The following is a 14730-nucleotide window of genomic DNA, read 5'->3' on the forward strand; positions in this document are numbered from 1 at the left end:
CCTGCTGACCAGCGTTGGCCCAGGTCCTGGTGCGGAGCAGTGGGAGTTCACTGATCACTTCCTCAGTGAGTGACTGGTGATTTTTAGTGGGTCTAGCCTGTGTGACGGCCAAGCAGATCCACTGAAGCCTCTACATCCTCGGGCTTTGTTCACAGCCTCGACAGCATCCCGTTAATTACATGTTTGTGGACGTACACATTCTTCAGGTCTGCTCACCATACAGGAGCCCCCAGGTGACCAGAGTCTTTACCCTGGTCACCTTAGCATCACCAAAGAGAAGAAGCATCTCAGGGAACCTACTCTCCACCTGGTCCTACCCTTCCGGACACCCCAGGCTCTGCTGGACCAGGCAAGCCTTGTACTATTAGCTTGGTGCGGCCAGCCCACGCCCTCGGGTGTACACATCACATGTGTGTATCTATATGTACGTGTCCAACACCGTTTCCCGGAAGGCCACGGCTATGCCGTGAGGAAGCAGTGACTCACTGCCCCGCAGCAGCCCTCACCAGCTCGCAGGCCTGTCTGGAGCTGCCCAGAGCCCGGGTCTCATGGTGAAGGGTGCTCAGCTCACTGTGGGCCAGCGCCCTGGCCCCCGCCCTCAACCATCTCTTTGGCTTTTAGCCACTGAGAATAGAAACCTGCTCTCTCTCTGGGTAATACCCTCTCTCTTTAGCTTCTAAAGTATATATTCCAGAAGGGGAAGCAGTCAGGGTTCCAGACAACAGCAGAAGTCAGAGAAACCGGGTCCCGTACCTTCCCATCCAGGTCACCAGTCCACTGTCTCCTCTGCATTTCCCCCACCTCTGGCTCTGCAGGTAACCTCTCTGCCCTCCTTCCTCTCCCCCTGGCATTTCCTGACTCTTACTCATCCTTCTCTTAACACTTTAAGAACCCACTCTGTGCTCGATTTTAAGCTTGGCCCTGAGGATACAAGGATGGAGCAGGCAACATCCCTGTCCCGAAGGCAAAAACTGAGATCAGCTAGGAGAAAAGTTTGCTCCGAGCCCCACTGAGTGTTTGGAGCAGGAAAAAGAGAAGCTGAGTCCTGGACCACTTCTCCTTGCAGGTAAGCCGTTTGCAGAGGAAAGTCTTCACTGCTTTGAGTCGTCCTTGGAAACTAGAAGGCAAGGCTGGCGTGGGTAACTGCATTCCCAAACAGTTCTGCCATGTCAATGGTATGTAGTGGCTCCTCTTCCAGCCCAAGCACCTCTGGTCTCCCGGAAGTACTCTCTTCAGCATAGAATCAAAGATATGGCCTGTGTGTGGTTGGTCCTGCACAACCAGACCCGCTAAAAATGGCGAAACCAGACAAGGATGGGACTGGAACAATCTGATTGATGCCTCTGCGCAGAAGTAGAGAGAACACGGGGAGGTCCGGAGGCGTCCTGAACCCAGTCTACCTTCGTCCTGCCTCTTTATTAAAGCCCACGAGCCAAACCATCTCACAGGATGACCTGGACGGTCAGGAAGCAGAAAGAAGGTCTGTGTTCACCATCCCCTTGAATCCACTGGCCAGGGTAGAATTTTCCTCCCAGGCAGGTCAGGTCTGGGCCATCAGAAGGATCTGTTTGCTTGTGTGTTTTGTTTCTTCGATGGTGGGGTGGGGGAAGCCTGGAAACAAGGTGCCTGTTGACTTTTCACCAGTTAAGGTCCTAAGGGCCCAACACCCATGTGAACAGGTGGTAGAGGGGCCAGTAAGCCAGGGACAGGTAGACCACCCCCCGCCCCCCCACAGCCCCACTGATCAGGGAGCAAATGCAAACAAGGCAATCCGTGACATCCTTGAAAAGCATGCTGCAGGCTGATGTCTCCAGTCCCGGCAGAGAGACGGTGGGAGGCTGGGAGAGGCTTTAATCATGCACAAGCCCCCACACCAGGGAGGTGCGTCTTCAGTGCCCCCCCACCCCAGCCTGAGACGGAACCTGAGATCTGTCCAGTTCTGGACTCCACCACCCTCATCCCTACAAGCAGCACAAAAAAAAAGAGGGACGGGGACTTCCCTGGTGGGGCAGTGGTTAAGAATCTGCCTGCCGATGCAGGGGACACAGGTTCGATCCCTGGTCCAGGAAGATCCCATGTGCCATGGAGCAACTAAGCCCGTGAGCCGTATCTATTGAGCCTGTGTGCCACGACTACTGAAGCCCATGCACCTAGAGACCATGCTCTGCAACAAGAGAAGCCACCGCAGTGAGAAGCCTGCACACCATAACGAAGAGTAGCCCTTGCTCGCCACAACTAAAGCCCATGTGCAGTAACGAAGACCCAATGTAGCCAATAAATTAATTAATTAATTAAAAAAAAAAAAAAGAGGCACGAGCACAAGGTTGAAAGCTCTAGTCCGGGCAGTTAGGACCACGGGGTTTGCTCCGTCCTAGAGCTCCAGGTGGACCCCCAGCTCTGAGAGGCTTTGTAGCTGGAGGGGATGGACCTGTGGCTCCAGCCAGTTGGGAGCTGGGGTGGCATCCCTGGGGATGTCGGGTCCAGTCTGTGCCAGGTCCACAAGGTGCTGGGTTCACCCAGCCCAGGGAGCCGCGTGGGGCGGGGAAGGTGAACAGAAGCCTCGGTGGTCTGTAGGGGGGTCACAGATGAAGTCATCAACCTCAAAGCTGCTGCCTGTGATTATGGGGCAGAGGGTGGTGTGCCATGGCTTTGGGATCACTTTGTGGAGGATTTTCAGGAAATCAAAGGTCTGCTGGGAACCAGGAATCCGGGTGTGTTTAGCTCCGCACCCTGCCCTCGACAGTCATGGAATCGTCCTGAAACCCACATGGCTGGCCCGCCCTAAACGCCCTGTTTTGGTTGGGTTTGTTTTGCTCTGTCTCATTACTAACCCTGTGGTTTTCGAATGCCTCCTCCCTGCCCCTGTTCCATGAGGTCCCTCTGTCCCCACAGGGGTCTGCTGCCCGGAGCCAGAATAAATAAAGGGAGTTGGAAGAGAGGAGGGTTGAAAGGCAGCGGCTCCCACAAGTCTCTCTGTAGGGTCTACACCCCACCCCACCTGCGTTTCAGCTGCACACCACGGCCGGCTCCGGTCCCGCCCTGGCCCCAGCTGCCGGACTCCTCGAGTTTCTTTAGGTTGGCAGCAAAGGGAACTGGACCCTGCTGTCCTGGAGGGTGTCGTGTCTTTACATCCGCCTCAGACCACGGCCCTGTGACCACAGAGATGGAGAAATCGATTTCTTCCCTTTCCCCCAACCATCCCCAGTGTGGGTACCTCTGCCCCACGGCCTGTGAAGCAAGGAGAAGGCACAGCAGACACTCCCCCTGGGGCGTGGTCTTTGGTTGCCTTGGATACGAGTTCTGCTTTCCCTGTATCCACAGACAATAAAGGGCTGAGATGTCACAGCTCTCATATTTCATAGCCACGGCTCAGATGCAATCACTACCTTCCTATAACAACCCCACGCAAGATATGGGATCTTCATTAAGTCAACAAATATTCATCACAACTGAGACTCAAATAGGAGCCCGATTAGCAATTGGTTTTCATTCTTCTTGGTTGTGGTATTTTAGCTATTTCCTTCCTTTCTTTCTCTCTTTCTTTTTCTTTCTTCCTTTTCTCCTCCCTCTTTCCCTCCCTCCCTCCCTTCCTTTCTTCTAACTATTATCCCTAATATCCTTATTCTTCAAAGTATTTAGGTAAAAAGAGTTTCAAAAAGTCTTTGGTCACTTATTCTAGTGTCCTTCAAGGACCACGGTCAGCAAGTTCTATTCACGTTCTAACTTAAATCATGTTGGCAGCTAAAATAAACAGGCCTGCTTTATCTCAAAAATGTGACTGTCTGTGCTAAAAAGCCTCAGGTTCCCATACAAGTCATTCTGTGTTGACATAGGAAGACTTGGAAGACTAGCCTGAAGTTCAGGAAGACATAGCATCAAAGAAGGGCTGATGACACACGATCTCAGAAGGTGAGGCCTGGATCTAAGAGGCTCTCACATACCCAGGGCTGGAGTGAAGCTGGTGAAATAAGAGTAATTTACTGAATGATTACTCTAGGCCAGTCCTGTGCTGAGCAAACTTATACATTATATTATTTTATCCTCACAACAGCCCTCTAAATAAATATTGTTACCTCCATACTCCAATCAATACCTGCAGAGTCCACGTCCTCCCCAGGGTCAGCCACTCACAGGAGCAGCCTGGTTCAGGCGGGGCTGTCCGGCTCTGAGGGCTGGGCTCTAACTGCAGGGCCCTGGGGTTCTGGGTCAGCTTCCCTTGTTCACATCCTCGACAACAAGCGACAAATTACTTTTCTTCAATGACTTCAGTCTCCTTACTTGGCAATGGCATCACTGTCCGCCGTTCGCTAAAGAACATCAGTGGACAGTTCCTGGCGCTGTGCTAAGGGCTGCGAATGGGAATTGAGGCTATGTAGCCCCCAGGGTTGTTATGAAGATTAAATGGGATGGTGTATGGAGATCGCTTAGCACAGAGCTGGTCCACGGCTGGTACCTGACAGACAAGGGCTGACTCATAATGATGGCCCCACGAAGCCTTCCTGGAGCGCCCAGGGCCACCAAACTTCTGACACTGCCCCCACTGTGACACGGCCACCTGCTGAAAAGGCCTGGCTCTGGCGGACCTGTGTACCTCCAGCATCTAGCAAAGCGCTAACGGTGTAGAAGAGGCTGAGAAACACGGCTTCGTTGTTGCCCCCAATGCCCTCTCCCCACTGCACCAGACACACAAGCATCTCCATCCACACCACCAGTGTGATGGCTGACTTCGTGTGTCATCCTGGCTGAGCTGAGCACCGCCCGGTAAATGTGATTTCTGGGTGTGGCTAGGAGGGTGCTTCTGGAAGAGATTAGCATTTGAGTTTGTGGGCTGAGAAAAGACCGTGTTCACCCATACAGGTGGGCACCATCCAGTCCATCGAGGGTCCCAACAGAACCAAAAGATGGAGGAAGGGGGGGTGTTTGCTCTGAGGTGAGACATCCATCTTCTGCTGCCCTTGGACATCGACTGATACTCCTGGCTCTCGGGCCTTTGGACTTGGACTGAATCACCTCCCCCCTCCCCACCCCCACCCCGCAGCCTCCAGCTTGCAGACAGCAGGCGGGGGATTTCTCAGCCTCCATAACCACCTACCACAAACCTCCTCTGTGTGTCTATAGTTCCCACTGGTTCCGTTTCTCCAGAGAACCCTGAGCAGGGCAGCTGGGTCCTAGGCCCTCTCCTCTGACCAAAGCAAACAGACGATCAAACCCCTTGGTACCGAATGAAACAATTCTCTTTGAATAACTGCTTTTTTTTTTTAACAGTCATTTTTGTCCTAAGAGATTTCAAGTGCTTTTAAGGACCCTTGAAGCTTGAGGAGACTTCTGCTGAATCAGCTGGGCCGGGGGCTGGGGGGGGGGGGGGGTGGGCGGAGGCGGGGGGAGCTTTCTGGTCCCTCCGCTGTCAGCGAGGGGATGTCAGGTCCAGACCCCTTTGGGAGAGTCGGCAGGTAGAGTCTTCTTTGAACTCAGGACGGGGCAGAGACCCGAGGCCCTGGGGGAGGGGCAGTGAGATCATGTCTGCAGAGGCCCCCAGCCCCTTGGAAGGCGATCCTGCGGTAATTGCTTGGAAAAGCCTTCTCCTTCCCGTGGTTACTGCTCACACCAGCTCAGTTTTCCTCCTCTGGCCGCCGCTCCCAGCAGCCTCTCGCGCTTGCCAGGTTTCCATCTGCTTGCCCCCCAGCGTCTCCTCTGGGTTCTCCCCGAGCCCAGATGCCCGACTGACCACAGCAGCCTGAGTTTAAAATCGTGTGGGCTCCACCAGCTCCTTAATCCTCCGGATCACTCTAACAAAGGGTGTTGGTTGGGGGAACATGTTTCATTTTATTTCATTTTTATGCATTCTCTGACTCTGGATACGGGCGTCTGGGGAGGGAGGAATCTGGGGAGTAGGTTTTCTCCGTAGGAGATGCTCACCTGTTGGAAGCACAGTCCTGACACCTGGGCGGGGGGGGGGGTGCTCTGCCAGCCCCCAGCTTGTGTGCAATGAGCCCCAACCACGGGCTCCTTCCCAGCGCCTGGGGGCGGAGGGGGGCCTGCCCCTCCGTAAACAACTCAGCTCCACCCAGGACACCTCGGGTCTGGGTTCTGGTTCTTTTTCTCATCTTAAGACTCTTGGAGGTAGGAACCACGAGTCTCCCCATGTTCCTGGTGAGGAAACCGAACCTCAGAAAGTTAAATACCGGGCAGCATCGCGCAGCGGAAGAAGGGGCAAAGCGCAGTGGGGAGGCTCTCCCGTCACCCAGACGGGCGGGGAGGAGGGACACGCAGGCCTGAGCTTCACAGAGCGTCTAGTTCAGGGGCACAAAATGTGGGGGCAGGTGCTTCCTGCAGGGGCGCTCCTGGACGGGGCTGCAGGGGTGCAGGATCAGAGGCGGCGGACGAGGAGGCAGGACACCGGCGGCCCCAGCGCACCGCACCGGCCCGCGCTGCTCCGCGGCTCCTCTTGCAAGCAGGAAAGACACCGGCCCCGACGGCCCAGCTCTGCATGCCGGTACTGGGCCCCAGCTGCCGCGGCCGGCCCAGGCCCAGGCCCCGTGCCTTGTGGTTCTGCAGGCTGGCCGAGCTGCAGCATCGCGCCTGGCTGTCTCTGGCCCCACGCGTGGAACCGCCCGGAGCGCAGAGTAGATGCTCACGCAATGCGGAGCACACGCATGCGCGGGGCTGAGACGAGGGGCCTGCGGTGCAGGCGGCCCGGCGCCTCGAGCCTCACGCATCACGGATGCGTCACGGCCGCAGCAGCAGGAGGCTGACCACCCGGGTCTGTCCTCCGAGTGACCGCTCGCGCTTCCCCTGTGCGCCGCGCGCCGGGACTTCGGTGGCCCCGAGGCCCAGTGCAGGGAGAGGTGAACGGGGAGGGCAGGGGAGGGGAGAGGAAAGGAGAGGGTGGGGAGGGGAGGAGGGGGGAGGGGCCGGGCCCCCTCCCAGGCAGGGGGAGAGAGCTGAACTGCACAGGCCTCTGGCAGAAGCACGTGGAAAGACTTAACAGGAAGCCCGCGAGCCAGACGCACCCCAGAGGCCGGGGTTGGCTGCGGGGGCCGAGGAGGGGCTCAGGGAGCGGGCAGGCGGGACCACAGCCCGCCTCCTCCATTCGCCGTGTCCTCCCCGGAGACCCCTCCCCCGCGCCCCCACCGGAGGCCTTTCTCCGGGACCCGCGAAGCAGAGCCTTCCGCCCTCAGCCCGCACGTGGGAGCCTTGCCACTTCTCTGTTTTATGTGGTTTGGAAGTGAACCCGATTCTGGGTTTTGAGGCCAAGATACATTTGTTTGAAACGTGTTCCCCCCTTTCCTCGTTGCTGAGCTTGTTATGACTGGTTTTGGAGCCTGGCTTTCGGAGCGAGCGGGGAGAGCGTGCAGGCTGTGGGGGTGTCGGGCCCTGACACGGGGAGGCAGCCCCGAGCGGGCTGAGGGCCCTGCCCTGGGAGGTCGGAGGTCGGGCAGGAGGAGGCGCAGAGGGTCAGCCCACCTGGGCGGTGTGGGGTCTAGGAGGCGGGAGGCGGGAGGCAGCCCGCAGGTGCGGGTACTCGGCGCCTGTGGTTTAGTGTTCTCTGGTGCGGATCCCCTCTTCCTCCGGTGCTGGGGTAATCGAGGCCCACCCGCGCTAGAGAAGCTCCAGGGGTGCCCTCGGCCAGCCCCGGGAGGTAGCTGGTGGTGGCCCAGCTACCCCAGCAAGTGTGGGGGTTTGAGGGGCGCCCGGCGTGCACTTCCACCAGCATTCCACAGTGACCGCAGCCCCAGAGAGGCCAAGGACACCACCCCAGACTAAACATGAGACGGAAAAGCCTGGCTCTGAAAAATGGCTATTTTTACATCCCCCCTTCCCCAAATTCCAAGGTGCTGAGATACAATTTAAAACAAAAACAAACAAATAAATAAATAAATAAATAAATAAAGGATGGGGGGAAAAAACACCCACGAATGAAAATTATTCGTTCTTTCAACGTTTCTCTGGCGTGCTTGCACCTGGCTGCTGGTTGAAAGAATGCAGATTTCGGGGCCCCACCCAGACCTACAAAATCCATCGCAGGACAGGCCTGGAACTCTGAATTTTTAACCGGCACGCAGCTGACTCTTCTACAGCACGTCTGCTCGTTGTGGGGGCTGCTGCCTGCCACGGGGCTAGCACTGGGGACACTGGGTGTTCACATACCAGGGAATTCACAGCCGTGTGGAGACGCTTTCCACAGAAAACAACTACTCGGTACCCCTTATCGCAAGGGGGTCTGGGCAGAGCCAGTGAGAGCTCTTGTTGGAGGATCTGGGGTTGGTTCTGCATCCCCAGAACCAGGAGTTTCTCCAGGCCTTGGAGGCAGAAAGCAGAAGATTCTGGTTTCCAGGTATGGGGCTGCCCCGGTGGCCTATGTCCGGCCCCTTTGCTCTGATCCGGCCCAGCCCTTTCTCGGCGCAAGACATCAAAGGTATCAGGGCCCTGGGGACACTCTGGACAGGCTGGTGGCCCACTGAAAGACCTCTCTCTTACTGCAAGCAAGTGAAAACCAGAGAGGGAAAGTGACTTGGCTGTGGTTGCTCAGCCAAGGAAACGGCAGAGCAGAAACAGGAAACCGGCTTTGGGGCCCACAGCTGTACGTGCAGCTAAGTTTCAATAAGGAGCCCAAGGCTGGGGAGGTGACAGTCCTGGCCCGGGACCCCACAGCTCAGTGATGGGAGGTGGCAGCCCACCTGGCACTGAGTTGCCTTTCGTGTCCAGGGGTCACTGAGGGTGGCAGGGAGAGAGGGGCCTTCTAGATAAACACCCAGCTGCAGCCCAGGCCTCGCACAGCTCAGCAGCACAGCTCAGCAAACAGGGGCCAGACCTGGCAGCAGCCTGGACCGTTGGTGCCCCCTTGTGGCCAAACCCCAAAACACCGGGCTGGGCACTGGCCCCTGGCTTTGCCCTGATGGATGACCCTTTCACCCAGCGGGTCATCCGCCCGTGAGACTAAGGAGTCTGCGTGTATGGGGACTCCTCCAGTGGCTGGCTAGCATTTGGGGGTGAACCCTTAAGTCACCCCGAGAGCTGCAGACATGCGGAGAACTCCAAGCTTAAGGGAGGTTCCTGCTGAGGTTAAAAAGCTGACTCGGGGACCTCCCAGGTTCTGGGGTCAGCAGATACAGAGTCCGGAGGCCGCATCCCCAGAGCAGCCCTGCGGCAGTCCACCCGGAGGCCGGGCCCCGGCCTGCCCATCATCAGGCTGACTTTTCCAGGCAGGGGGGCTGCGGTGCTCAGCCCCTGCCGCTTCCAAGGGTTCGTGGAAGTGTTTCAACGTGAAGTTCTTCTAAAATCCGAAGGCAAAAATGAATATAACAGTGGTGGATGTATACTAACCCAGCCTGGATTATCGTCATCTTTGTACTAACACAGTCCTGAAGTATAACTTTTGTGTGTGTGTATTTTTAACGGAGGAGGAGACCGTGAACCTGTCCCTCGGGCCCAGGACAGTCCCAGTGCGACCTGGAGCTCTTATGAAGGAAAAAAAAACCCCACATTTCCAGAGAAGGAACACAATCAAGCCATCCTCATTTGTTTACGCGGGGTGGACTGACTCACCTGTTCTCTGAGACGGGTGACAACCTTGAATGAATGGTTCAGCCTCTCAGAACCTTCTCCCATCTGAAAAACGGAGAAGAAAGGAATACGTCCCTAGTACAGCTCCTGTGACACGCAGTAGAGGCTCAGGAAGTGGGAGCTTAATAGTAATGTCACAGAGGACATCCCCAGCAGTCCAGTGGTTAAGGACTCCACCTTCCAATGCAGGGGGTGCAGGTTTGACCCCTGGTTGGGGAGCTAAGGTCCCACATGCCACGGCCTAAAAACCAAAACATAAAACAGAAGCAGTATTGTAGCAAATTCAATAAAGACTTTAAAAATGGCCCACACTGGGCTTCCTAGGTGGCGCAGTGGTTAAGAATCTGCCTGCCAACGCAGGGGACACAGGTTCGAGCCCTTCTCCAGGAAGATCCCACATGCCGCGGAGCAACTAAGCCCGTGCGCCACAACTATTGAGCCTGCGCTTTAGAGCCCATGTGCTGCAACTACTGAAGCCCACGTGCCTAGAGCCCGTGCTCCACAACAAGAGAAGCCACGGCAGTGAGGAGCCGCTCACCACAATGAAGAGTAGCCCCCATTCACCGCAACTAAAAGGAAAGCCCGTGCACAGCAAAAAAGACCCAACACAGCCAATGAAATAAATAAATAAATAAATTTATAAAGGAAATGCCTTTAAAAAAAAATGGTCCACACCAAAAAAATCCTTAAAAAAAAAAGTAATGTCACAGACTGGATGTTTGTGTCCCCCCAAATTCCTGTGTTGACACCCTAACCCCCGCCGTGCTGGTACATGGAGGCAGGGCCTGGGGAGGTGATTAGGGGTAGATGAGGCCACGAGGGTCCTGGGATTAGTTTTCTTACAAGAAGGAGGAGACCAGCGCTCCCTCCCTCCACCCTGTGAGGACACAGGGAGGAGGCCGCTGTCTGCAAGCCGGGAAGCGGGCTCTCTCTCACCAGAGCCAGGTCTGCTGCCCCCTGACCAGGGCCTTCCAGCCTCCAGGACAGTGAGAAACGAGCGTGTGTTGTTCCGGCACCTGGCCTGTGCCGCTGCATTATGACAGCCTGAGCTGACTGAGACCTTGTTCTTTGCAGGACTGACTGCCAGGCGGGAGGCAAAGCAGACTCGTTTGAGTGAAGGCCAGTGAGTACCAGCTTCACCGTCATCTCAGAGCAAAGCCCGAGTTGTGCAAAGAGGGGACAGACACCCCCTGGAGGTGGCCAGTCCCACCTGTGGGTGGGTGGGTGGGCAGGCGGGTGGTGAGAGCCTCCACGAGGGTCCGGCTCAGGCCCACACACTGCAGGGGAGGTGCAGGGAGGAAGGAGGACGTCTCCCTCTGCAGGGGAGACAGGACCAGGCTTAGGGGGAGTCACGGGGGGCCTGGAGGAGCTACTCTGTATCCCCCTGGGAGGCAGTCTGTCGCCAACCACCAGCACGGCGGGGCTGGCTCTGCTTTATCTCTGGCTCTCACTGAGTCTCTGGCTTGAGGACAGCGTGCTGCTGCCTCTTTCAGCCTCCAGGCACTGTGGACGGGTGGTGAGGCAGGCTGCTCTGCCAGCACACCTTAATCACTGCTGGTTTGAAGGTCAGAAACCCCAAATGGCAGCGAGCTTGTGGCCGCGGTGGGAGATGCTCTGGGCTGGTCTGAGAGCTTGGGGCTTTCTGCAGCACAGGCCCATCGCGACCATGGCCCTTCCCTCACCGGCCCCTTCCTCTCTGGCGTTCTCTCTTTTCAACTTTCCATGGTACTGGGGCGGGGGAGGGGAGGGGGGAGGGTGGGAGCGGCGGGCTAAGACCCCTGAACCCAGTCAGGCCCACCACCTGTTTTCGTAAACCAAGTTTTATTGAAACACAGCCATGCAATTCATCTGTGGCTGGTTTTGCCCTGTAATGACAAAATAGAGTAGTTGTGACATATGTTCCAAAAAACTAAAAATATTTACTATCTGATTCTTTACAAAAAAAGTTTAAAGCAGAGGTACAACCTCTGCTCTAAACCACAGGCAGTACCTATCTATCTATCTCTGGACTTACTATGTAAAAATAATGAATCCTCCTATGTTTAAGATATGAGGTCAGCTTTCTGTTATTCACAGTCTAATTGATCTAATACTTATACTTGAGGTACATACCCATACACAGCTATGGGAGCATCGCATAATAATTTTGGGGAAATTAAGAAAAAAGCACCTCCCAAATTCTCTTCATTAGAAGAAGGATCCCAGTCATCCAACTGGACATAGTCCTACATAACTCCAGGAGGCTCTATCCACACCCCAGTCTGGGTGGAGTTGTGCAGTACACAGCCTGGGCAGCTGTACATGGCAGCCCTGTAGCCCTGCCTTCATTCATTCAGCCACTATGTGTGGATTATCTCTGTGCCAGATACTGGGGAAGGTGAATAAAACATGGTCCCCAAAACAACTATACTCCAATAAAAATTAATTAAAAACAAAACAAAAAAACATGGTCCCAGATCTTTAGGATCTTACAGTACAGAGGAGAGAAACTGAGTATTGATACGTTAGGGACAGAATTATGTGCCCCTTCCCCCTAATTCATGTTGAATCTATAACTCCCAACGTGACTGTTTTTGGAGATGAGTCCTTTAAGTAAGCTTTGGGGTGAGTGTTCTTGAGAGGCAAACGTAATTCAGAAGGTAGCTTAGCTCCAAGCCTGGGGGACCAAGGACGTGCCAGCCCACCTGTCTGCATTCAGATGGCGAGTCACGGCTGGCACCTGCCCTAAATTCAGGCGGGTGCATCGACCCTGAGATTTTCCTTGATTGATGTGCTATTTGAGAAGCAGGAACAGACCTGAGAGATGTGAATTCAGTTGCCCGGATTTCTTCTTTTTAAAAAGATATTTATTTATTTTTATTTTTGGCTGTATCGGGTCTTAGTTGCAGCATGTGGGATCTTCATTGTGGCACGCGGGCTCCAGAGCGTGTGGGCTCTGTAGTTGCAGCACACAGGCCCTCTAGCTGTGGCTTGAGTGCTCAGTAGTTGCGGTGTCCCGCAGCATGTGGGATCTTAGTTCCCTGACCAGGGATTGAACCCACATCCCCTGCATTGGAAGCCGGATTCTTAACCACTGCGCCACCAGGGAAGTCCCGGTTGCCTGGATTTCTTCTCTCTGGTCTAAATCAAAAGGCCCTCTTCTGTCTTGGGGAGTAAAATGCTGACAGGTCCTGACGGGGCTCCGAACTCACGTAGGCCTCATACCTGAGCTGTTCCAGGTGAAGCATGTTGGACTTTAAGCTTCTGTCTCCCTTTGAATGTTTGATTTCCTGAGAATATGCTATTTTGGAAAATAGTGCTTTCTTTGCCTCGGCTCAGATGGGGACTCTTTCTGCCGCCCCTCCTGTCTCCCTGCTCCTTAAGTGTTGGCGTGAGGCTGCGTCAGAGAAAACGTGGCCTCTGCTCTGCCCGGTGGCCGGTCCTCCCCATCCAGCGTCCCGCGGGGCCAGAACCGAGTCAGGTTAGATTGTCCCAGAGGAGGACAAGAGAGCAAGGACGTGACATCTGGCTCCAAGAGGGACACAGACACGCTTCGGCCCTCATGGCAGAAAGGTCCTTCTCCTCCCTCCTGCGTGACGGGCACAGCAGGTGCCCGGGGGGCCTGGCCCAGGCCTTAGACGAGGGTGCATCTCCTCCGCCAGCACAGCTGGGGCCGAGTCAGGAAGGAGGCTGCGTTTGGCACACCTTATCCCCAGACCTGCAGAGGGTCTTGCTGATGTTTCAGCCTGGTCTGTGGGGATGTCACAGGTGGAACCAGGGTCCTGAGCTGAGTGAAGGGGGTGGTCAGCCAGCTCCGTCTCTTGATCCCTTTACTGTGTGTGGGTGTGGTGTGTGTGTGGTGTGGGGTGTGTGTGTGGTGTGTGTGGTGTATGTGGTATGTGTGGTGTGTGTGGTGTGTGTGTGTGGTATGTGTGGTGTGTGTGGTGTGTGTGGTGTGTGTGTGGTATGTGTGGTGTGGTGTGTGTGGTGTGTGTGTGGTGTGTGTGTGGTATGTGTGGGGTGTGTGTGTGATGTGTGTGTGGTGTGTGGTGTGTGTGTAGTGTGTGTGTGTGGTGTGTGTGGTGTGTGTGTGGTGTGTGTGTGATGTGTGTGTGGTGTGTGGTGTGTGTGTGGTGTGTGTGTAGTGTGTGTGTGATGTGTGTGTGGTATGTGTGGTGTGTGTGTGTGATGTGTGTGTGTGGTGTGTGTGTGTGGTGTGTGTGGTGTGTGGTGTGTGGTGTGTGTGTGGTGTGTGTGTGTGTGTGTGGTGTGTGGTGTGTGTGTGCTGTGTGCTGTGTGGTGTGTGTGTGTGGTGTGTGTGTGTGTGGGGTGTGTGGGGGGGTGTGTGGTGTGTGTGTGTGTGTGCTGTGTGGTGTGTGTGTGCTGTGTGGTGTGTGGTGTGTGTGTGTGGGGTGTGTGGGGGGGTGTGTGGTGTATGTGGTATGTGTGGTGTGTGTGGTGTGTGTGTGTGGTATGTGTGGTGTGTGTGGTGTGTGTGGTGTGTGTGTGGTATGTGTGGTGTGGTGTGTGTGGTGTGTGTGTGGTGTGTGTGTGGTATGTGTGGGGTGTGTGTGTGATGTGTGTGTGGTGTGTGGTGTGTGTGTAGTGTGTGTGTGTGGTGTGTGTGGTGTGTGTGTGGTGTGTGTGTGATGTGTGTGTGGTGTGTGGTGTGTGTGTGGTGTGTGTGTAGTGTGTGTGTGATGTGTGTGTGGTATGTGTGGTGTGTGTGTGTGATGTGTGTGTGTGGTGTGTGTGTGTGGTGTGTGTGTGTGGTGTGTGTGGTGTGTGGTGTGTGTGTGGTGTGTGTGTGTGTGTGTGGTGTGTGGTGTGTGTGTGCTGTGTGCTGTGTGGTGTGTGTGTGTGGTGTGTGTGTGTGTGGGGTGTGTGGGGGGGTGTGTGGTGTGTGTGTGTGTGTGCTGTGTGGTGTGTGTGTGCTGTGTGGTGTGTGGTGTGTGTGTGTGGGGTGTGTGGGGGGGTGTGCGGTGTGTGTGTGTGTGTGTGCTGTGTGGTGTGTGTGTGCTGTGTGGTGTGTGCTGTGTGGTGTGTGTGTGGTGTGTGTGTGGTGTGTGTGGGGGGGGGGTGTGTGGGGGAGGTGTGGGGTATGTGTGGTGTGTGGTTGTGTGTGTGTGTGGTGTGTTTGTGGTGTGTGTGTGGTGTTGTATGTGTGTATGGTGTGTGTGTGGTGTG

At 55.5% G+C, this 14730-nt stretch overlaps 1 long non-coding RNA gene across 1 annotated transcript; it reads left to right on the forward strand.

Moving 5' to 3' along the window:
• Nucleotides 1-644: 644 nt before the first annotated feature.
• LOC130850876 (uncharacterized) lies at nucleotides 645-3130 on the forward strand. The gene is made up of 3 exons (XR_009053036.1): nucleotides 645-815; nucleotides 915-1066; nucleotides 2893-3130. It is a non-coding gene; the product is annotated as an uncharacterized LOC130850876 (long non-coding RNA).
• Nucleotides 3131-14730: the final 11600 nt, after the last annotated feature.

This window comes from Hippopotamus amphibius, chromosome 4 (genome assembly GCF_030028045.1).
Source record: "Hippopotamus amphibius kiboko isolate mHipAmp2 chromosome 4, mHipAmp2.hap2, whole genome shotgun sequence".
Classification (NCBI taxonomy): Eukaryota; Metazoa; Chordata; class Mammalia; order Artiodactyla; family Hippopotamidae; genus Hippopotamus; species Hippopotamus amphibius.